At 39.2% G+C, this 24,698-nt stretch overlaps 1 long non-coding RNA gene across 2 annotated transcripts in view; it reads left to right on the forward strand.

Annotated features, from left to right (window-relative positions):
- The first annotated feature begins 238 nt into the window (after positions 1 to 238).
- Positions 239 to 24,698, forward strand: part of LOC123384472 — a 31,170-nt gene continuing 6,710 nt past the window's right edge. For both annotated transcript variants that reach the window (XR_006595596.1, XR_006595597.1), the window contains exons 1-2: positions 239 to 751; positions 5,321 to 5,359. This is a non-coding gene — a long non-coding RNA (uncharacterized LOC123384472). The remainder of the gene's footprint in view (positions 752 to 5,320; positions 5,360 to 24,698) is intronic.

A 24,698-nucleotide genomic window follows, 5' to 3' on the forward strand; every position in this document is an offset into this window, starting at 1 on the left:
GCATGAAGGGATCCCTGGAGCAGGAAAGAGACCTAAAGCTGGGAGTGTGGCTGGAATCGGATGCAGTAATCCAGAGGGGCGGAGCATTATGTGGAAGGGTGTTGTGGAAACAATTAGTTAAAAATAGAGCTTTTAAGAGACTCTTAAGGACTTGAGTACAAACTAAGGGTAGATGGGGGGTGGGGAGAGGGGAAAGTGGGTGATGGGCAGGGAGGAGGGCACTTGTTGGGATGAGCACTGGGTGTTGTATGGAAACCAATTTGACAGTAAATTATATTTTAAAAAAAAAGCAAAAAAAAAAAAGCTTTTAAGGAGACTTTAGCATGCGCTGGGAATGCATCTTCTCACAACAACCCAAGGTGGTCTTCATATTAACTCATTTTAGCCTCGATTTCCTGATATGGAGACTGTGGCTGAGAGGGATGAGGAACTTGCCCAAAGTCCCAGGAGCTGGAACGTGTTAGGGCTCAGGTGTGTGCCCACTGTGAATCCTTTAAGGGATTAATATGAGAGCAGTAGGCATTTTGATGAGAGAAAAGCCATCCAGTCCATAGCAAAATGCTGGGTTAAATGAAGTTAAAAACCGGTTATTTCCTCTGCTTTTTTCCTGGGATTTAGAGCCTCAGCTGTGCTTCCTTACAGCACGTTGTGAACCTGCAGGAGAATGGAGTCTGAGGAGCACGTCCCTACATCGACGTTGTGCAGAAAACACTTGGAAAATGCTGGCTTGGAATCTTCCCCCATAGCCACGGTAAGCACCAGGATTGGCAATCTGGGGGATCCTTCAGGGCTAGGCATGGGGAGACATTCCAGTCACTAGGAGAGCGCCACAAATTAGGATCAGGATTAAGAAAAGCAGGAAGAAAGATGAGAGGCAGACCCAGGAGGCTGCTTCCAGGGTACCAAATGAGGTTTAGGGATCTGGGAATTCAAAGTGTGAAGGCTTGGATCACAAGCAAATTAGTTACAGAGAAAACCTAGAGCCTGGGAGCTCAGAGCCCATTGTATGTGATGCTGGGTCCTCCCCTGCTTCCCCTGGTCAGACTCTGCCCGCTGAACCTGTCTCCACTTCAAAGTGTCTCCAAGTGCTAAGGCCGGCAGCTGATGCTCTTGATGTGGGATTGAAGAGAGGTGAGTAGGTTTTCCTGGTGGAAACGATTTTAGAGAATTAGACTCCAGGCAGCAGTAGATTCGGCTGACATCCTGGAAGCCCAGGATTATAAAATTTGACTTTGACTCACGATGAAACTGGGAATAGTTCTAATCAGATAAGAAGGTTCTTGGAAAAGCATGTTCTTGCTGCTGACTCGTGAGGTGTTGAAAGGGGAAAAGGTTAAAACAAAACTATAGTTGACTCTAAAACCTCAAGAAACCTTAAACATTGGCAGGTTTTAAAATTCTGCTACAAATGATCAGAGCATTAGCCATTATTCCTAAAGCTTGCAATTTGATTTATGAATCTACCCACTGATTATTACATTTTGGATACATTTGGCAGCCCAAGTAAAGCAGGAAATCATTATTGGATAAAAAGGGCCACACAGGAGGAAGTTTTTATTGGCAAATACCAGCTTATATATTCACAAAATCCTATCATCTTAGTACAGGGAGTCTGTCTGCTGCCTCTTAGAGGTCTTTGCTAAAATATGTCCAAAGAGAGAACAATCTTTCTTTTCGTGTGTCATGTGTACCCCCCACTACTCCCCGCCTCCCCCCCACCCCCCCCAAGCCTCCCCCAGCACACTGGGGCCCAACCCTCTGAAATGTATTCCGGCCTCTAATACTGCTATCACCAAATCCAGCCACGTATCAATTTGATGTTGTTAACTCTTCCGTGGACATGGAAAATAGTTCTCTTTTCTTTCAAAACCAGGAATATACTAGAAGGCTATAGTTACATTTTCCTCAGTTTTCTCAGCTTTAGATGCAATAATATACATGAGTAAGTCTGACATTTGTTGGCTGCTGGAGGTGTGCAGGACACTAGGCGTGTCACAAAAAATGATCTTACTTCTGACAAAATCCTGTGAATTGGGCATTTTTAGCCCCATTTGAAAGATAAAGAAACTGATGCTTGAGGTTCAGAGGTTAATAACACCTTTCAAATAGTTGGTAAATAGAAGAGCCAGGATTGAAAAACTGCCATTCTTATTGGGAACTCATGGATTGAATTGTGCAATCTTTTGAGTCAACTTTCCTGCAACCCCCTTCCTTTTCTTTGATTTCTTTGCTTTTCTTCACGGCCCGGTTGTCCTCGACCCTTTTTTCTTTGACTATTTGAGGCCTCAGTGTTCTTTTCTTTAGCTATAATTTTTAAATATATTATACATATACATTATTTGGGAATTTTATAATGTTTATACATTATTTATTCCCCTCCCCCCACTATTCTATCTAAAGTGGAAGCTCCTTGCAAGTGGGAACCATGCCTTGTAATACAAGCCTTCTCAGCGAAAACATTGTACATCGAGTGGATATTGTTCTATTATGGAATGGTCAGCAAAGAGATCAAATTAAGGGGACCATCGGGACCTTTCTGGGGCCAGACCATTCTTCCTTCCTCTGTGCTCGGAAAGCATTTTGCACAAATGCAGCCAAGTATGGCAAAAAGAGGGTGGTGCGGGGGTCAGAGGACTTGGGCTGGAATCATGGCTCTGAAATCTACTACCTGTTTGCTCTTGGGAAAGTTACTATAACTTTCTAAGGACATGTTTTCTTCTTGTAAAACGGGACTGGTGATACCACTCATAAGGTTCTTGTGAGGATTAGAGATGGGATGAGGTGGGCACTTTGCATAGAGCTGGGTACATGGTAGCTGTTACAACTACAGCTTTTATAATTAGACTGTATTCCAGTCCTGTATATTTCTCATTAAAAAAAATTTACTTAAGTAATCTCTACTCCCAATGTGAGGCTCAAACTCACAACCCCAAGAGCAAGAGTGGCATGTTCTGACTGAGCCAGCCAGGTGCCCCTGTCCTTTATTTTTTTACTCTCCCCTTCCTCCCCACCCCCTAGACCCAAGCTCAGTGCATATCACATAGTAACATTTAACAACATTTGTTTTTTTTTTTTAATGATTATATGAGAAGGAACTCTAGTGAAGGGTCCGGAATGGAAGATTTCTGTGAAAGACTCCTTAAAGCTGAATGCAGCCAGGTTCTGTACACTGTGCTTTTTAGTGGACCCTAGCAGTGGACCCTGGGGCTCTACCCACAAAAAAGGTGCTCAAATAAGTATTTAAAAAAAATTTTTTTTCAACATTTATTTATTTTTGGGACAGAGAGAGACAGAGCGTGAACAGGGGAGGGGCAGAGAGAGAGGGAGACACAGAATCGGAAACAGGCTCCAGGCTCTGAGCCATCAGCCCAGAGCCCGACGCGGGGCTCGAACTCCCGGACCGCGAGATCGTGACCTGGCTGAAGTCGGACGCTTAACCGACTGAGCCACCCAGGCGCCCCTCAAATAAGTATTTTTACTTACTTGAATTTATCCCAGTGAATGTATTTTGGTTTCCAGTATTTCATTTAGATCATTTTCAAATATGGATATTCTTTTTTTTTTTCTTCATAATGTCTAGTCCTTGCCTTATGGATTCTTTTCTTTCTTTAGCAATTTACACATTTTAAACACACTTATCTTAATGTCCCTTTTAGATTGTTCTATTACTCCTAGTTCCTATGTTGTAAATTCTTTATTTTTTGATTTGATGTATCCTTTTCATGGTGGTTGGTTTTCCTCTTGTGTTGTAATTTTTGAGAGTGAGCTCATCTTCAGTGGGTGTTGTTGTCTGAAAGGATCCAGCCATGCTCTGGATTGTGGTGGTATCCAGTGGGATGGGTTTCCATTTGTCTCTGTTGTGATGCTCAAGAGAAAATAGACATACCATAGTTTCTATTACTAACAATAAGGCCTAGAGTGTAGACCCAAGAGAGAGACCTACAGATCAATTCTTTCATGCCTTCCTAGTCTATTTTGACAACCAGCATATGGTTATAGTCATGTACCTATACTTTCTAAAATATTGATAAGGGCTTTGTAAAGGTTCTCTTTCTTCTTATTCTTCCAGAACTGTCACTCTGATGTAGAAACTAGATGATCTGGACAGGAATAGTTATTAGGAACCATTCTGATTATTTAGCACAGAGTTTTCCTAGTGTTTATTAAATTGATTGGGTAGTGATTTTATTCCCCTTGAGTATAGAATTGAAGCTCATGGGTAGGTTTTTTTCTACTCTTATTTTATCTTATTTTATTTTATTAATTTATTTATTTACTTACTTATTTTTGGGTATTACAGATAGTTTATTTTCTTTATACTTTTTGATATTTTCCAAATTGTCTACAATAAACATATTTTTATTTTATTTTATTTTATTTTTTATTTTATTTTATTTTTTAACGTTTATTTATTTTTGGGACAGAGAGAGACAGAGCATGAACGGGGGAGGGGCAGAGAGAGAGGGAGACACAGAATCGGAAACAGGCTCCAGGCTCTGAGCCATCAGCCCAGAGCCTGACGCGGGGCTCGAACTCACGGACCGCGAGATCGTGACCTGGCTGAAGTCGGACGCTTACCGGCTACGCCACCCAGGCGCCCCAATAAGCATATTTTTAATGCCTTACTCTATTTTATTTATTTATTTATTTATTTATTTATTTATTTATTTATTTATTTAGTGTGACCAAGGCTGGGGGGCAGAGAGAGAGGGATAGATAGCTCCATGGCTCCATGTTCAGTGCAGAGCCCTATGCGGGGCTCAATCTCACAACCCTAGGATCATGACCTGACTAGAAATCAAGAATTGGACACTTAACCTACTAAGCCACCCAGGTGCCCCTACAATAAATATTTTTAATTAAAAATAATTTTAAGTACCTCTCTTCAAATTCCAGTTTTCTTAGATTTCTGAAATCATCAGTCTACTTTTCAACTTCCTCAAGATTTCTCAAGTACAGCTACTAGGCTTTCTTTTTCATGGGTTGTGATCTCTCTTTCTCTCTAAATTCCCATTAAGATTGCATAGACTTAGGAAACTGTATATCTCAAATATGCCAAAAGAGTACAATTTGGCTCTCATACTTGTAAAGTCAATATTTATCAGAAAGTGTGGTTATTGTACTTACAAGGTTTTTCAGCTTCTCCATAGGCCATTGTCCCCCACCCCTCTAATTTTCTCTGCATTTTCTCTCTAGGGTCTTATTTATTTTATAGCATAAAGAAAAATTTACAGTTTTTATTGCATAGAAGTAATAACTATGTTTAGTGTTATGTTCAGACACAGAGTTTATTACACTTTTTTTTTTCCCCAACACATAGGCACCTCCTTAGACGCCAAGGAGTTCCTGGAAGGTGATGGTGAGTAGTCCTTTGATAGTGATAGCTGATTCTTATCATAGACTGGATCCAAAACATTGGAGATATTGGTGTCTCAAGGGTGAATAAGACATTGATTTTTCCATCAAAGAGTTTAAAATCTAGAAGCGACATATACAACTAAGGCAATGAAAAGGGCACCAAAGAACAAAGTACTGTCTTGGAGGTAAGTTTAAAGAGCTATGGGAATGAAAAAATGTAAGAGTAATTAATTCTGCTATGTGAAAAAGAATAAGAGAAACCTAGAGAAAGAGGGTGACCTTCTGGCTGTTCTTGGAATGAGGATTTCACAAGGAAGGCAAGGCTGGAGGACATTTGTGGCAGAAGAAATAGCTTGAACAAAGACAAGTGTGACTTCCATGATGCTTGGATGCAAGAAACAATACAACCTTTTATTTTTTCTACATAAAATGAAACCGGATTCAGGATTCCTACTCACCTCTTGTCAGGAAGTACAATGTGTCATTTTTTGAGGGTGGGGAACACCAGCAGGTAGTGTATACAGTATAAAAATTGGGGGATGAGTCTCTGGTCTTGGGGGCGTCATGGTTGCTACTGGGATGTTTGTTGTTTGAGTTCCTGGAATCCATATGAAGGGGGCTCACTGTGCCTACTGCTCCTGAATGCTCCTCTTCGATGAAAAGTAGAGGTTTTCATGGGGGTTTGCAGATTTCCTGGGAGGTGGGCTGAGATCCTACGGCTCTGTATGCAGTTACTTTTAGTGCTCCTATTTTCTGTTCAACCCCTCATCCCTGCCCTATGCCGCACCTACTGCCTCAAGATCAGACATCTCCAGCCTGGTTCAGTGGCTTCAGAGAAGAAAGCTCTTGCTTCCTTAGAGCATGGGGAAGGATAGAGTGCAGAGTGTAGGGGAGGGGCCTGGGGTCTAAAAGCTCTTTGTGCAGACTGTCAGTCAAGCCCTCTATTTTCAGCACTTCCTCCCTCTTACCATCTTTTGTGACTGATGCTTCCAACCCTGGAGCCTGAGGGCCAAAGTAGCTGGCTTCTGGTCAGCATCCCCTGTGCACATTGTGAAGTCTTACCTTCCCCCACAGGACCAAATTGCCTTTCTCTCCACTTTGTCTTCACGTTTTACTGTTTGGGGCCACAGATATGTCCTAGTTTCATTGATGAGGAAGTTTTTATTGCCTCTTGTCCTTCTTGTTGGTTTTGGATGATATCTGAGAAGAGGATTACTCCACCATCTTTGAAGATTGCATTCTTCAAGTTAATTTTTTCTTTCCCTTATTTGCTAACTTTCTGACACTTTATGAGATTTTTTTTCTTCCCCTTCTTGGGCCATAGGCTTTCGTTTACTTTTCCCTTATTGAAGGTGACAATCCACCTTCATATTGTCTAATGTTTAAAATTTAATTTTTATTTTTATCAGTTATTAATGCACATAGTTTAAAGACTGAAGTAGTCCTGTAAGTCTTATTGAATATCAGCTTGTAAGGCTTGAATATCAGCTGTCATCCACCTGCCACTGCCTTCCATCCTCCATTTTCCAGCTTTTTAGAAGCTTCCTTTATCAAAGATTACATTTGATTCTTACATCTAGATCACTAAGCAAGTGGCTTATAGTGTTGTATCTTGATTTTTCAGTTAAGGTATTGTCTATTTACTTCCTGCCATGGAAAGTGAAAATTTAGCTCTTGTTTACCCCCCATTTGAAATGCACACACCATCCCCCCATCTTTCCTGCAGAGATGTATCATTATTTTGTTTAGATTAATCTTTAGCACTTATAAGATTTACAACTATTTGTAAGATGATGACTTTATATCTATGTGCCTCTTACCTACATATGAGCTCTTTGGTATTCTATGATTGTTCTTTTATTCTTGAACCATTTTGAAAATTTAATTGAAGTAAAGGGGCGCCTGGGTGGCGCAGTCGGTTAGGCGTCCGACTTCAGCCAGGTCACGATCTCGCGGTCCGTGAGTTCGAGCCCCGCGTCAGGCTCTGGGCTGATGGCTCAGAGCCTGGAGCCTGTTTCCGATTCTGTGTCTCCCTCTCTCTCTGCCCCTCCCCTGTTCACGCTCTGTCTCTCTCTGTCCCAAAAATAAATAAACGTTGAAAAAAAAAATTAAAAAAAAAAAAAGAAGTACATAATTGTCCTGTTCCTTAGTCTTTTTTATTCTTTTTTGTTGTTGTTTTTCCTTTAATCATTTCTAAGTTCCCTCTGTAGCTACTTGAGTCCCTCAGGCATTCTATCAATTTCATCTTGGGCACACCCCTCTTAAAAGCTTCTTGACCTCTAATCTTAACTGTGTCCTTTATCCCTGGTGCACACCTGCCATCTTGAACTTCTCTTTCACTATCATTCTGGGCCCCCTTCACCTCTGTCTTGAATTGGTTCCACTAATTTTTGGATCCCATGTCTTCTTCTTTCTTGTTTTTCTCCCTTGTTATTGTTAAGCACCTCTTCCAGTAGCTTCCTAAATAAGAATGTATAGGAGGTAAACTTTATAAGCATGTCTTTAAGTGCCCTCACACATAATTTATATTTTGGCTAAGTAAATAATTCTAAGTTGGAAATAATTTCCCTCAGACTTTGAAGACATTGTTCAATTGTTTTCTAATTCTAATCTTAGAGGTTGACAAATCTGGAAGTGTTTTGTCTCTTGACTCACTGTACATATTTTTTCTCTCTAAGCTTTTAGAATCTTCTCTTTATACCAGTTTTCTGTAATTTTATGAGGACATATCTTGGTATAGCCCTATTTTTATCTATTGTGTTAGGCACTCAATTGGTCTTTCCCATCTGGAAACTCATTTATTTTGAAATTTTATTAAATTACTGTTTGAGTTCTTCCTCTCAATTTATTTTTTTCTTTCTGGAATGCCTATTATTTGGATGTGGTACAATCTGTATTAATGTTCTACTTTTCTAATTTTAAGACATTTTCCATTTTTCATCTCTTTGTCTTTTGCCCTGTTTCCGGGGGTTTTTGTTTTCAACTATATTTTCTACCCCTTGTTGAGTTTTTCATTTTTGCTGTTATATTCTTGATTTGTATAAACTCTTTTTATCCTCTGTTCATTTTTTAAAAAGTTATCATTCTTTTTTTTATTGATATAGCATACTTTTCTATCTCTCTGAGGATAGCTGATAACATCTTTTTTTTTTTTTTAACTTTTATTTTTTATTTTTTAGTATGGTCTGTTTCTTCCAAGTTACTTCTGATTGTTTGTTCTCTCTCATGGTAGAGATTTTTCTCACATTCTTAGTAATCATGTTTAACATTGAGCACTAAAAAGCTTCCTGGAAATGCTGAACAATGAGTGGGCTTTTGGATTGTAGGCTTCAGTATAGGGAGAGCTGCCTGGGTCACTTTGTGGGGGGTAACGACCCTGATGTCCATATCTTCTGGTGTTTCCTTGAGGGTTTTATAGAGAAGAGTATAATCTCCTGTGAGAACCAGGCTGCTCAAACTTCAACGTATATACTGGTCACCTGAGTTATGGTTGAAATGCGGATTCTGATTCAGTAGGTTTAGGGTGGGGCTGAGAGTCTGCATTTCTTAATGTTGCTGCTATCCACGGACTGTATCTATTTATTTATTTATTTATTTATTTATTTATTTATTTATTTATTTTTTCAACGTTTATTTATTTTTGGGACAGAGAGAGACAGAGCATGAACGGGGGAGGGGCAGAGAGAGAGGGAGACACAGAATCAGAAACAGGCTCCAGGCTCCGAGCCATCAGCCCAGAGCCTGACGCGGGGCTCGAACTCACGGACCGCGAGATCGTGACCTGGCTGAAGTCGGACGCTTAACCGACTGCGCCACCCAGGCGCCCCGACACGGACTGTATCTTGAATAACAGGGAAGAGGGACTCGGATCCTGGCTGCCAGTTCTGGCAGTCATTGTTGGAGAAAAGGACTGTGAGGTGTCAACATTCAGTATGTGATGTCTCCCTCCTTTGCACAGGCGTCACTTAATCCCCTTGCTTTTAGTATGATGTCCCTGCTCTCAACTGGTGCTCCCATCTACAGAGACTGTGCAGAGGAGCGAACTCTACTATTAACTACTATTATGCTGTGGAGGGGGAAGGGCAGGAGTAACAGTTGCTTGGTCAAAGGGGGAGAGGGGAGAGGGATAGAGATGGGTGTCTGATTTCTTTTCTCCCATTCTGTTTTGCTCTTATTTTTGTCCCTGCTTCTAGAGGTCCCTGGTTCTGCTGATTTTTGAGGATTAAAGGGAACCCTCTCTGTAAAGCAAATCGGGTTGCTGATAGACTCCCTCAGCTGATGATTTTAGGATTTCACTCTTTTGGACTCCCTACTTTATTTTAGCAGGATTTGTCCTTTTGCTTTCCAACCTCTATTTTAAATTTTAAAAAGCGTTTTGCTATTGTGTCTCTTCTCCCATAGCTCTTGGGAGTGGTGCTCTTTAAAAAAAAAATTTTTTTTTTTAATGTTTATTTATTTTTTGAGAGACAGAGACAGAACATGAGCTGGGGAGGGGACAGAGAGAGAGGGGGAGTCACAGATTCCGAAGCAGGCTCCAGTCTCCAAGCTGTCAGCACAGAGCCCGACGTGGGGCTCTAACCTACGAACCATGAGATCATGACCTGAGCCAAGTCGAAAGCTTAAGTGACTGAGCCACCCAGGTGCCCTGGGAGTGGTGCTCTTAATGAAAGTCTCTTTACTATAGTTTTAGGTAGTTTCAGGAGAGAGAGAAGATAAACGTGTCTGTTTAGTCCACCATCTTTAACTACAAACCCTCCCTAATTCGTTTTTTGCTTTAACGTTCTGACTGTTGTCTCCAGAGTCCTTGAAAATATAGTTCATGATGTGTAATTTATGGGATTTTATTTCCCAGTTGGGGTTGACTTGTTTGCTTTCCAAGGTTGAGTAATCTGGGTTCATAAATTTTGATTTATAGCCTTAAAGTCTCAGGATGCAAATGAGACAAACATCACTATTTTATTGACCCATTTCCAATATTTCCTCTGGTCTGCGGCTCCTAAGCACCATTATTCTTTCTCTATGTCTGGGAACAACTATAAGGGCATAATTCAATTAATATGAGGCTCCTACTTGTCTTAAAACTGATTTATTTGTAGCTGAAGAGTCAGCTAGTTTTACATTACTATCTGGGACTCTTAATTATGCTTGTTCCCCTCCCCTCTTTCCAAATAAGTATGCAGATAAAAGGAATATCACAAAGAGATGTTCCCTGAGAATCCAAACCTCTCTTCTCCTTTTTCTTTTCGTTCCCTACTAAATGACCCAACAGGGAGTTGACCCTAGATAGTTAATACAAGTAATAGTTTGATGTTGAGGGACTTAAACTATGGTAGGGGGAGTGACCACTCTGAGATCCATGATTCTACGAGAACACGCATTTCTGAAGGTGTATCCCTGAATGAATGTGGGGCTTGTTGTTGAACCTGATGGTATGAGGAAGTAGAGAATAGTGGCTAAGAATATACATCTAGCCTTTGGAGTCACATAGACTTGAGTTCAGTCCACTTACTAATGGGAGTGACCTGCACAAGATACTTAATCTTTATAAGCTCCTGTTTCCTCACCTGTAAAGTAGTTGCCTGCCCCACAGGTTATTGTAAAGATCAAATGTGATAATGTATGTAAAGCACGTAGGACAGTGACTGGCCCTCAGGATGTACTTACTGTTCCCGATTGTTTTGGGGTATTACCAGTGCCTTTTCCTGTCTTTCAAAATAAAGACTCTAACATCATCTGCAATTCAAAGAGTTCAAGTATTTCCTATTTGTATTAGACAGCAGAACACCTTTGAGTCATGCCTATAATGATATATTTGGCAACCCTTAAAAAGTTGATTTACAAGGGTGCCTGGCTGGCTTATTCAGTGGAGCCTGAGACTCTTGATCTTGAGGTTGTGAGTTCGAGCTCCACGTTGGGTGTGGAGATTACTTAAAAATAAAACCTTTAAAAAAGAAAAAGAAGAAAAAGTTAATTTATAATACAGATTTTAAAAAATCTCCTAAAAGATCCAGAATTCCCTGATTCTTAAAAAAAAAAAAATTAAATAGTTGAAAAAAAATGTGTAGCTATTTTGGCTGTAAGAAACCCTTAAGATAAAGATGTAGAATTAGATTTTTTTTTTTTAATAAGAAAATTTTAGTGCAGAGTGCCAGACCAATTCTGAAGGGTGTAGGGTTAAACTGTAGCTTCTCGGGTCACTGTTAGTATTCAAATTATTGTTTGATGTATTTATTTTTATGAAATATTGCATGAGAAATCATTGAACAGATGCTGGAACGGATGGATACATGTATACAAGCTGACTTTTTCCTTCTTCTTCAATACAGAAAAGTGATTGGTATATTCCATTACTTTGTTTTTCTTTGCCAGCCCTCTTTTTCATTCCTTTACTTTCTTTCATTTTTATTTTTCCAAGGTGGAGACAAGATGGAAGGCTGTAATAGCTAAATTAGATAAGACAAATACTCTGCTGTCCTGGTCTGCTGACTGCATTGTACAGCTAGGACCTAGAAATACCTGTCCTGTTACTTAATCTTTTAAGACAGCCTCAAATGGTTTAGTGTGATTTAATCACTCATTCTCTTTCTCTCTCAATGACTTAACTATGCAGTCATTATCATGGCTTCTTATCAATATGGGACACCAATTAATGCTTTTGAATTCTTATTGCTTTGGAAACTCTTGGCTTTGGGTCTGGTTGCCTGTGGATTGAATGCACAACCTTCATCCTTTTTACACATTTCCTACAGGCAATGCTTCCTCAGTGTCCTAGCCTGATTCCAACTTGCAGGTGACGTTTCCATCATGAGTCTTTGGTTTTATGAACCTTGAGCTCCAGCAGATCCAGCCATCTGGGAAGGGAAAGAGGTACAGTGAAGATGAGGCAAGCCTTACAACAGCCCAGGGCTCTGCCTGGAAGGCACCATTTGAAAGTAATACTCCCCTCCCCACTACCAGGATCTTTTGTGACACCAAGCCGGTCTGGGACTGTGCCTATCTTTGGTCTTGTAACTGCTTTGTTAAATTTGCACTGTGACATTAGTTTTTGGATCAACTGGGAATGGATCGTATGATTTCCTAAAAGCTTAACAATTAGAAGAAAAGGGCTGAGAAAATAAGTTTCTATTTTTCTTTTTTTAATTTGTTTATTTTGAGAGAGGGAGTGTGTGTGCATGAGTGGGAGGGGGCAGAGAGAGAGAGAGAGAGAGAGAGAGAAAATCTTAAGCAGGTTCCATGCTGTTAGCACAGGAGCCTGACTCGGGGCTCAATCTCACTACCTGTGAGATAATGACCTGAGCCCAAATCAAAAGTCGGATGCTTAACTGACTGAGCCACTCAGGTACTGCTATAAATTTCTATTTTTTATTTTTTATCGACAGAGGAGAAAACACTAGTATTTAGGATTATATATGTTCACAGCTGATAATAAAACTGCTTTGAAGCACAAAAATTTATTATGAAAAAGCCAAACCATGTCTTGGTTTGATCACCTTAAAACCTTTCTCCTGATTATCAGTGAAAGCCTTTCGGGGTTTGGGGACCTAGCTTCTTTCCTTTCAAGTGTGCTGGGAATCAGCAGTCTCTTACATTTCAGAATTTAATTTTAGGGGGGTATGAACGACTCAGCATCCCAGTTTTGAAATTTGATGCCAACTTCTAGTCACTGTCCATCTATTCTGCTTTTCTGCCTCACTTTACATCCCTACTCACTGAACTCTCCCAAGACATCAAAGAGGCCCTGCCTTGAAGGGGCAAAATCACACTCACAGGACATTCTGCATTAGTGTTTCAAATTTAAACTGTGATTCTACTTTATAAAGGCCACGTTTCCTTTTCTGTTTTTCTTAGAACCCAACCCATTACTGAATTATAACAAATGGGACCAAATGCTGAGAAGAAATTAGTTAAATACTGTATTGGAAAATGCTCAGAAAAGGTTTAAAAATGATGATGATGATTTCTGCTTTATCTAAAGTCATTTTCTTGTTTTAATAGCATTGCTTAGTTGTAACTTTTTTTTTTGTTGTAACTTTTTCATTATTTTTTACAAGTTTATTTATTTTGAGAGAGAGAGAGAAAACGTATGCAAGTGGGAGAAAAGCAGAGAGAGAGTGGGAGAGAGAGAATTCTAAGCAGGCTTCACGCTGACTCAGGGCTCAAACTCACAAACTGTGAGATCATGACCTGAGCTGACACCGAGAGTTGGACACTTAACTGACTGAGCCACTCAGATGCCCCTGTAGCTTTAAAAAATTTTTTTTTTGTAATGTTTATTTATTTTTGAGACAGAGAGAGACAGAGCATGAACGGGGGAGGGGCAGAGAGAGAAGGAGACACAGAATCGGAAGCAGGCTCCAGGCTCTGAGCCGTCAGCCCAAGCCTGACTCGGGGCTCGAACTCACGGACCGTGAGATCGTGACCTGAGCTGCAGTCGGAGCTTAACCGACTGAGCCACCCAGGTGCCCCACCTGTAGCTTTTTTAAAGCATAGAACTTATATGGAATACAATCAGTCCAACCTAAATCACTAAGTCACATTTAAGAATTGGTGTTACTTTACATTAAAAAGTCGTTCTTAAGTTCATAATTTAAGAAAAAACATCAAACAGAGATTTAGATAAATATATCCTGGCTAACTTTATTGATATTGGAAAGAGAATAAATAAGAAATAGTCATGTCAGGCATAAGTAGTAGGAACGGCATGCATTCTGGACAATGAAGGAGAAGAATCATGGAAAATTTGGAGGAAGGGAAAGAGAGAGAGAGAGAGAGAGAGAGAGAGAGAGAGTGTGAGAGAGAGAGAGAGAGAGTGTGTGTGTGTGTGTGTGTGTGTAATGATTGAGACCTTCTCTATTTTTTACCTTTTCCCTACATCTTGGTGTAGCAAGTGCTAGAAATACAGAGACTTGAGCTCTTGTCCTGTTCATGTACTCAACAAGTTGTGTATCTTTGGTCAAGAGACTACTTTGCCCCTATAACCCTCAGATTTTTCATCTCTTAAATAAGGAGTAGATTCCCTGTCCATCTGTCTCTTCTTGGGTCACCTTTTAATGCTAATCTTTGGAAGTATTACAAAGAAAGTATCTTAGCATTAATTTCAGCCCATGTTTTTTTGTTCCTGTTCTTGGACCATTGGTTGGTTTCTTTGGAGACAGTTTCTGACTGTTATGCCAATTGTTACAAAGTTGTGAATATCAAATTACAACCTATAGTTAATATTCAGCATTATTAGAATATTTTAAAGCAAAATCCACCAGATACAGAGTTTGTGGAGTGAATATGGCATTGCCTTTCTCCCTATAGTCCTTCAGGAAAATCTGGTTTTATGGAGCTTAATTTAAAGCGTTTATAATCAATGATGGCACTTTTTTACTGTAGTAACTACTGTAATAAGAAGGAATTCTCTAGTATTAAACATTGAGAATTAAAAAAAATTGAGAATTTAAATTTGAATGGTAAGTGAATAGGTATAAGAAATACAGTTTCAAAATAATAAAGAAACTTATATGAATGCCGTCCAATTTGTAATAGCAGCAGTGCAAAAATTACAGGAACCATTTTATAAAGAACTTTTACAGATAAAATGGGACTCTTGTGAATTTTGTATTCAAAAAATTGAGTTTGGGGCACCTGACTGGCTCAGTTGGTAAGGCATATGACTCCTGATCTCAGAGTTGTGAGTTCAAGTCCCACACTGGGTGTAGAGCTTACTTAAAATAACTGACTGACTGACTGAACGAATGAATGAATGAAGGAATGATGAATAATTGAGTTTGGTTCTGTGAGATCTTTTGGAATAAATGTATTCTTTAAACGTGATGCTGTAGTGTTATCAGAGCTCTTTGCTTATTCAAACTGAACTTTGTATATGTATATAAGGAATCTATTAGGGGAAATGTTTAAAAGGAAAAAATATATACTCTTCTATTTAGTTTCCAATAAAAATAAGACAAAAATTTGATCTATTTCTTTGTAGGAGTAACTCTAAAAAATAGAAAATAAAAGCTTTTTGTATTAAGACAGGAGACTTGATTCTCTTGGATAATATTTGTCAATTTTCAAAATTTGGAAGCTCCCAGGCAGAGGACAGAGATCTTATCTGTTTTGTTTATTGTTGTATCACCAGTTTTATATGTGGTATATGCTTCATGCTTGTTTAATTATTGACTAGATATATGTGTTTCCACGGAAAATCTTCCTTTATATTCTTTCACCCAATGATTGTAGGTCGTCATATACTAAAGTTATTTTATTCATATCTTTAAAAAAATTTTTTTTAATGTTTATTTATTTTTGAGAGAGACAGAGACAGAATGCGAGTGGGTTAGGGGCAGAGAGAGAGGGTGACACCGAATCCGAAGCAGGCTCCAGGCTCTGAGCTGTCAGCACAGAGCCCGACGCGGGGATCGAACTCACAAGCTGTGAAATCATGACCTGAGCCAAAGTTGGACGCTCAACCGACTGAGCCACCCAGGCGCCCCTATTTTATTCATATTTTCTGGGCTTTATGCCTTACTTTGACTAAGATATTATTCGTAGGAATGACTTGACCATAGGTAAAGTAGTCTTGCCTAGTTCTTTTTTTTTTTTTTTTAAACTCTTTGACCATTTTTTTTCCTCAGTGATTAAGAAGTGTTTCTAAATTTGTTGCTCTGTTCCAGACTCAAAGTGATTTAGACATATATTCACATTTGGGCATTTCTTGAATTGTCTGCCTCAGGCACTAGGAGGAAGTGACATCTGACATCTCGTTAAAGTAACTGTGGAAAGAATATGTGGCCTTTGTAATTAGGAACTGATAACTAATCAATGAGCAAGGGTTGGTTGTTTGGTAAACCACTGATAGCTTGAGTAAAGGGCATTTTTTACTTAATTTAATTATTTATATATTAGATTTGAGATAATAGCTATAGTTAGACGGAAATAGAAAGTCTTTGACAATATATTTATAAAATGGTTGTATATTTATTTAGAAAATATGCAAATTCTTTATCTGAGCATTGGATTCTCAGTGTCTCACTTCTCTAGGTGTTAGATGGTTTTCTGCTTATTGAAACCATCTCTTCAGATGACTTTGAATAAGAAATCAGAGAGTGGTATTCCCATTTGCATGGCCTACTCTTCTCTTACTTCCTAGGTGAGGGACCAAGTTTTAGAATTGAACTGAATTGCTTGGCCTACTGATGAGATTTGTTTCAGGACCGAGTTGGGCCTTTTGGCCTCTCCAGTCAGCCTCACAATGTACATTCCACACTTGCAAATAGGCTCGCACAGGAGTCTTCTTGAAGCAACAGCCAGTTTTATTTGAGCGGTCTTGCAACTTGAAGATAAGCAATGCCAAATTTAACCAGATGGTGAATATAGAGTTACTTACAGATAAACTTAACTTGATGCCAATGGTTTTACATACATCCAACAACTAATTAATTTAAAAATGCTTTCCCCAAAAAAGCATACAAGCCATATCCATTTGGCATTAATAACTTGAGATAAAGACATTAAAAATGATCAGTGTTGTGGTCTTTCCTTTTCCCTGTTTAATATGATATGCTGGTCAGTACAAATTTAGTTCCTGCTTTTCAAATGCCTCATGTTTCTTCACACACTTACTTTATCATTTGTCATGCATAAAAAAATCTTACCCTTATAAAAATTCAACTTACATAAAAGTATACAATACATATGAAATTCCCCTTTCCTAAAATGCCCCTCCCTACCCTGAACACCATATCTCACTTCCCTCCCAGAAGTAACCACTGATAAGATTTTGTTATATTTTCTCCTTGACCTTTATTCTCTGCATAAGTATAAACAATTCTATCTGCTTTGAATTTCGTATGTAGAATCATATCGCATATATTGTTCCATAATTTCATGTTTTCATCTGCATTTTTTCATATCCGTACACAGAGATCCAGCTCTCTCTCTCTCTCTCTCTCTCTCTCTCTCTCTCTCTCTCTCTTTTTTTTTTTAATGCTGCAGAGTAAATATCAACAGAATACCACTCGGTGTACCTTTTTTGGGTTTTACTATTTCTCTATTTTTTTAAGTTTATTTATTTGTTTATTTGAGAGAGAGAGAGAGAGAGAGAGAGAGAGAGAGGCAGAGGGAGAGGGAGACAGAGAATCCCAAGCAGGCTCCACACTGCCAGCGTGGAGCCCAGCATGGGGCTCGAACCCACAAACCGTGAGATCATGACCTGAGCTGAAACCAAGAGATGAACACTTAACCAACTGAGCCAGCCAGGAGACTCACCATTTCTTTATTAATAAATCATTCACGTTCTGTTCTCCCCCCAATATTTCTGTTACAAAAAAGTTTCAATGAACTTTCTTGTACATATTTTTTCAAGTGCTTCCTTTGTTTGTTTGTTTGTTTGTTATTTCTAATGAATTGCTTTAGTAGATTCATTCTGCATTGCTGGTCTTGTATATCTAATGCAAAAGTTGGAATGTGAAATGCTGAGGTACTACTTTTGCCTTTTCCGAAGTTTTACAGCTGCATCAAAAATGAGGAGCTGTTCTAGTTATTGAGCTGTTGAATTCCCCTTTCCACTGAGATTCCCCTTGAACTCCAGGGAAGAGAGAACATGGTCATGGCAGGAAAGTTGGAGATCCACCTGTTGATTCATCCACTAATTAGCTCTTGTCTTCAAAATAAACAACTCAAAACCTTTCTCAACACTACATACCTCTATATTTATGGCTTCTCATTGCAACTTTCTCTCTACATTTGCAGTCAAACTTCACTACTGAGGAATCTTTGCTTCTGAGTGCCCACTTCCCATTCAGCTCTCCACCCACTGCAGTCTGGGCTCTGTCCCACCTCAGCCACCACCAGGGAAATTGCTCCCTTAGTGACCATCTGTCACCAAGTTCTTGCACGCCCTCCTTCACCTGGCCTCTAGGCACCACTCAAGACTCTTGAATGCTTCTTGCTGAAGTTCCCACGTCCTTTGTTTTCTGTGACACAACTGGATCTGTCTGTTAGTTCTCCTTTAGAAGAAAGTAGCAGGAAACTCAACCCAAACTGGTTTAAGTAATAAGGAAAATCATAGGTAGTTCCCACAAATGGAAGTCCCGAAGTATCAGGGTGGGCTCCAGCTCTGTATCTCTGTGATTCTTCTGGCTTGGTTTTCTTCCTTCAGTTGGTTTCTTTCTCAGACTGGCAGGGAGCAAGGGCTGTGGCAAGCCTGGGTTTCACAGTTACTGAGGATGACGTCTGGAGGAAGGGAAGGCATTGCTTCTTAAAGTTCTAAGAGAATCATGAAGAATTTCTCTCGAGTCCCATTAAACTTTTTTTTCTTTTTTAAAATATATGTTTCCAGTTTTATTAAAATAATTAATATATAACATTGTATAAGTTTCATATGTACAACATGACCTGATAATATGTATGTATTGTGAGATGATTTCCACAATAAGTTTAGTTAACATCCATCACTTAGTTATAATCTTTTTCTTGTGATGAGAACTTTTGTTTTTTATTGTTTTTAAAAAAGTTTCAATTTAATTTTTAAAAAAGTTTATTTATTTACTTTGAGAGAGAGAGAGAAAAAGAGAGAGAGAGTGGGGGAGAGGTAGGGAGAGAGAATCTCAAGCAGGCTCTGTGCTGACAGCATGGAGCTCTGTGCGGGGCTCAATCTCACAAACTGTGAGATCGTGACCTGAGCCCAAATCAAGAGTTGGACACTTAACTGATTGAGTAACCCAGGTGCCCCTAAAGTTTTTATTTAAATTCCAGTGAGTTAACATACAATGTAATATTAGTTTCAGATATACAATTTAGTGATTCAACACTTCCATACAGCACCTGGTGTTCATCACAAAAGGTGCACTCCATTTATTTATTTATTTATTTATTTATTTATTTATTTTTAATAATTTATTTTTTAATTTCCATCCAAGTTTGTTTGCATATAGTGCAACAATAATTTCAGGAGTAGATTCCTTAGTGTCCCTTACCCATTTAGCCCATCCCCCGTCCCACACCCTTCCAGTAACCCTCTATTTGTTCTCCATATTTAAGAGTCTCTTATGTTGTGTCTGCCTCTCTGTTTTTATATTATTTTTGCTTCCCCTCCCTTATGTTCATCTGTTTGTATTTTAAAGTCCTCATATGAGTGAAATTATTTGATATTTGTCTTTCTCTGACTCGCTAATTTTGCTTAACATAATACCCTCTAGTTTCATCCACGTAGTTGCAAATGGCAGGATTTCATTCTTTTTGATTGCTGAGTAATACTCCGTTGTATATATATACCGCTTCTTCTTTATCCATTCATCCATCGATGGACATTTGGGCTCTTTCCATACTTTGACTATTGATGATAGTGCTGCTATAAACATGGGGGTGCATGTGTCCCTTCGAAACAGCACACCTGTATCCCTTGGATAAATACCTAGTAGTGCAGTTGCTGGGTCATAGGGCATTCTATTTTTAATTTTTTGAGGAACCTCCATACTGTTTTCCAGAGTGGCTGTACCAGTTGGCATTCCCACCAGCAGTGCAAAAGAGATCCTCTTTCTCTGCATCCTCAGCAACATCTGTTGTTGCCTGAGTTGTTAATGTTAGCCATTCTGACAAGTGTGAGGTGGTATCTCATTGTGGTTTTGATTTGTATTTCCCTGATGATGAGGGATGCTGAGCATTTTTCATGTGTCAGTTGGCCATCTGGATGTCTTCTTTGGAGAAGTGTCTATTCATGTCTTTTGCCCATTTTTTCACTAGATTATTTGTTTTTTGGGTGTTGAGTTTGATAAGTTAGGTGCACTCCTTTTTTAAAAAAATTGTTTTTAAGTTTATTTACTTATTTTGAGAGAAGGAGAGAGGGAGAGAGAGAGCACAGGAAGGGCATATAGAGAGGGAGAGAGAGAGAGAATCCTAAACAGACTCTGCACCATCAGTGTGGAGCCCAATGTGGGGCTTGAACTCACGAACTTGAGCTGATGCCAAGAGTTGGCCACTTAACCCACTGAGCCACCCGGGCACCCCAACAGGTGCACTTCTTATCCCCACCACCTATTTCACCCATCTCCCTAACTACCTCCCCTCTGGTAACCATCTGTTTGTTCTCTAGAGTTAAGAGTTGATGAGAAGTTTTATTTTATTTATTTACCTACTAATTTTTTTTAATGTTTTATTTATTTTTGAGAGAGAGAGACAGAGCACACATGGGGTTGGGGTCGGGGGTGGGGGTGGGGGGTGGCGCAAGGAGACAGAATCTGAAGCAGGCTCCAGGCTCTGAGCTGTCAGCACAGAGTCTGATGTGAAGCTTGAACTCATGAACCACAAGATCATGACCTGAGCTGAAGTTGGATGCTTAACCGACTGAGCTACCCAGGTGTCCCGATGATGAGAACTTTTAACATATAGTCTCTTAGCAGCTCTCAAATATACAATGCAGTACTTTTTTGTTATTGTTTGTTTGTTTTAACAATACAGTACTGTTAACTATAGTCACCATCCACATTACATCCCCTGTACCTACTTATCTTATAACTGGAAGTTTATATCTTTTGACCACCTTCACCCCTTTCATCAACCTTTTCTTTAATCTCATCAGGTTACTTGTTCCCCACAGTCCCCAGTGGGAGGACTGATTATCTAAAGGGAGTGAGATTATCTTTAGACTAGTTAGCTCAATCCTTGGAACTGAGACCTTGAGTTTTTAGACCTTTTTAGAGGCCCATGCGCTTCTTGGGAGGAGGAATTATGTGAAGAAGAGCAGGAAATGGATACTTGTCAGGAAACCAACAATGTCCACCGCGATGTCTGCTCCCTGGTTTTTATTTTAGTTTTCTTGTTTTGTTTTGCTTTTAATCTCAGGTTTCTCTTCTTGGTTCCCTAATGATTTCCTCTTCTGCCCAGCCCTTTAATGTGATGATCCCCAGAGTATCTCTCTTGCTTTCTTCTCTTCTCACTGTTCATGTTATCCCTGGGACAGTTCATTCACTTCCAAGGCTGTGTATGCTGATGACTCCCCAATGTACCACTTCAGGCCATGGAGTTTTTATAAACGGTTGACTCTTTTATCCAGTTGTGTATTGTACATCTCCACTTTATTTCAAATTCAGCATGTCCCAAACTGAGATAATCGCCATAGCCCCAAACCAGCACATCCTTCCGTATTCCCAGTCTCAGTCCAGGACCTCATCGAACACTATTCCCAAAGTCATTGTAGACCCCTTTTGCTTCCGGACATTGAAACAGTCACAAAGCCTTGTTGATCTAGCCACCAAAATTTAACAGGGCCACAGGCTATAAGAAGTCCTTCCTCTACTACCCTTTATCTCCATTTGGGTTGTGCTCTTGTCTAACGTGATCTTATGGCACTTCATGTATAACTCTATAAGAACACTAATGTCGTTCACTACCTTCTTGACTATAGGTACCACATCTTATTCATTTTTAATATCCCTGTTCTCAGCAGAACTCCTTGAACACTGGAGGTGTTCAGGAAACTTTTAGATGATTATTGAATGAGTTTGTCTTTAAACTCTTATTAGGCCACTATTATTTTCAGACATTCTTCCGAACTCTGAATGTCTGATGCACTTCATTGACAGACTTGGTCCTGTTCTGTGGTTGGAGTGGGTGGAGTCAGTGGAAAAATGCCAGAATCTGTGTCCTAAGGCAGTGAGTGCCAGGTCAGGGCCAGTGTAAACAATTTGAAACTGGGTCAGAGATCCAAATAGGGCTGGATGAATCTAGGAAGCTAAGGCAGGAAGCCAGTTGGGTTGGTGTCTGAGTTTTGGAAGAGGCTAATGGGAAGAAAATCTTAGAATTAATCTCAGGTCCACGAGAGATGTCTATGGAAGCTTTTTGTCCAGCTTAAGATGCTCAGAGTGTCATAGTCATTCGATACAATCATAAATAGGAAATGATTCCTAACCTAGTAGGAACTTATGGTTAAGTGGGAAAATAGATATGTAACAAAAACTTACACTTTAATGTAAGAAGTGATATAGTAAAAAATATGTATTAAGAGATCTAGAAGGAGTTAATGCATGTGCTTAGAAATTGTGATGACCTTGAGGGGACCTTTGTTAAGTGATTTTTTTTAAAGATTAACACCTCAGGGGTGCCTGGGTGCTCAGTTGGTTAAGCATCTGCCTTCAGCTCAGGTCATGATCTCACAGTTTGTAGGTTCAAGCCCTGTGTCAAGGCTCCGTGCCGACAGATCAGAGGCAGAGCCTGTGGAGCCTACTTCAGATTCTGTCTCCCTCTCTCTCTGCTTCTCCCCTGCTCATTCATGTGTGTGTGTGTGTGTGTGTGTGTGTGTGTGTGAGAGAGAGAGAGAGAGAGAGAGAGAGAGAGAGAGAGAGAGCACGTGCACATGCACTCACTTTCTCAAAAATAAACATTTAAAAATTAAAAAAAACCCACAAAAATACAGATAACACCTCAGATTTAGCATTTAATCTTTCTTTATTTTTGAGAAAGAGACAGAGTGTGAGCAGGGGAGGAGCAGAGAGAGAGGGAGACACAGAATCCAAAGCAGGCTCCGGGCTCTCAGCTGTTAGCACAGACAACTCCAACGAAGTGGGGCTCCAACTCAGGAACTGTGAGATCATGACCTGAGCTGAAGTCGGATGCCCAATGGACTGAGCCGCCCAAGCACCCCAAATTTAGCATTTAACTCCATACATTTCCCCAGGATAAATCACTTCCTTTAATACATAGGCAAAAGTTGGTTTGTTCCACTGTATCTATATGTCATAATTTTTTTCAGGGCTCATAGGGACTGCCATTCTATGGAAATCTTTTCAATAGCTTGGTACTCAAGCTATAAATATGAGAGTTTTTATATTTATTTATTTATTTATTTATTTATTTATTTATTTATTTAAAAGGTTTATTTATTTATCTTGAGAGAGTCAGAGACAATGTGAGTAGGGAGGGGCAGATAGAAAGGGGGAGAAAGAGAATCCTAAGCAGGCTCTGTGCTGCCAGCACAGAGCCCAATGTGGGGCTTGAACGCAAGAAACCGCAAGGTCATGACCTGAGCTGAAACCAAGGGTCCGAGGCTTAACTGACTGAGGCACCCAAGCACCCTGAAAGTTTTTTTTATTTGAGCATGGTTTTTATGCAGAAAAAGATTCAGAGTTTACTTTAGATATATAAAAGTTAATATTTAATATATTACATTTATCATTATACATTTAAATTATGAATTGTAAATACTTTGTTCTCCTGTATGCTTTTAAATTTAGCTTGTAATCTTACTATTCTACTTAAAAGTATAGCAAATTTTAACGTCAGTTTATAGGAATTTAAATAATGTTTGTAAATAAAAGCCCTTAAACATTTAAAACTGCATTTTTAAATGTAATATGTGTGATTTTCCTATGATTTAACAAAGAAAATCCTTCTTAAGTTTTAAAACAACTCTTCTAAATCTAATCGAACACAAATGTAGATTATCTTAAATATTCTAATGTTATTATACAGTTAGATTTCAACAAATCAAAATCTGTTATACAATTATATACATTTTAAATTTACAAGTTTGACTCTTTATTCTAATAGGTCAAATTTTATTTTGCATAATGAATACTTAAAATAACCAAGTATGCTCAGATTTTTTTTTTTTTTTTACTTCTGCTGTTTACTTATTTCGAAGATACAGGATTCAGGTAGGGGCAAAAAGACAGGGTCCAGTTATGTTGCTCAGGCTGGAATCCAGTGGTATAATCTTGCTCCTAATCAGCAGGATTGTTTTGACCTGCTGTGTTTTCTACCTGGGCCGGTTCACACCTCCTTAGGCAACCTGTTGGTCCCCACTCCAGGGAGGTCACCTTAGTGATACAGAACTTAGTGTGGACACCTGACATACATAGGGCACCATGGCCCAGAACTCCTGGATTTAAGGGATCCTCATGCCACAGCCTTCCAGGTAGCTGGGACTACAGGCACATGCCATGCCTGGTTAGATTTTTAAACATAGAAATATTAATCATAGGAGTTTGGTTTTCTTAACCATTTCTCTGCTTAATTGGAAACTCTTCCAAGGCTGGGAGATGCTTACTCCATGTAGACAAGATTACATCTCAATTTTTTTTTTCCCTTAATGCAGTTGCATTCTCAGAGACTCTGGGACACCCTGAATTTTATTGTAGCTGGGGTGATTTCACGTTCCTAAATGCTGGATTTAAGAGATATATTTCCTAATAATTCCATCTATTCATCACTTCTGTAATTCCTGCTGGCCTGCTATCATCACTTGATTGAATTTTGCATTTCTTTGACTCTTAAGATATTTAAATGTCTTTCCATCTACTGGATCTAATGACTATTGTGCTTGTGAATTTTTTGCATTCTTTTTATATCCTTACTGT

This window comes from Felis catus, chromosome A1, assembly GCF_018350175.1.
Source record: "Felis catus isolate Fca126 chromosome A1, F.catus_Fca126_mat1.0, whole genome shotgun sequence".
Classification (NCBI taxonomy): domain Eukaryota; kingdom Metazoa; phylum Chordata; class Mammalia; order Carnivora; family Felidae; genus Felis; species Felis catus.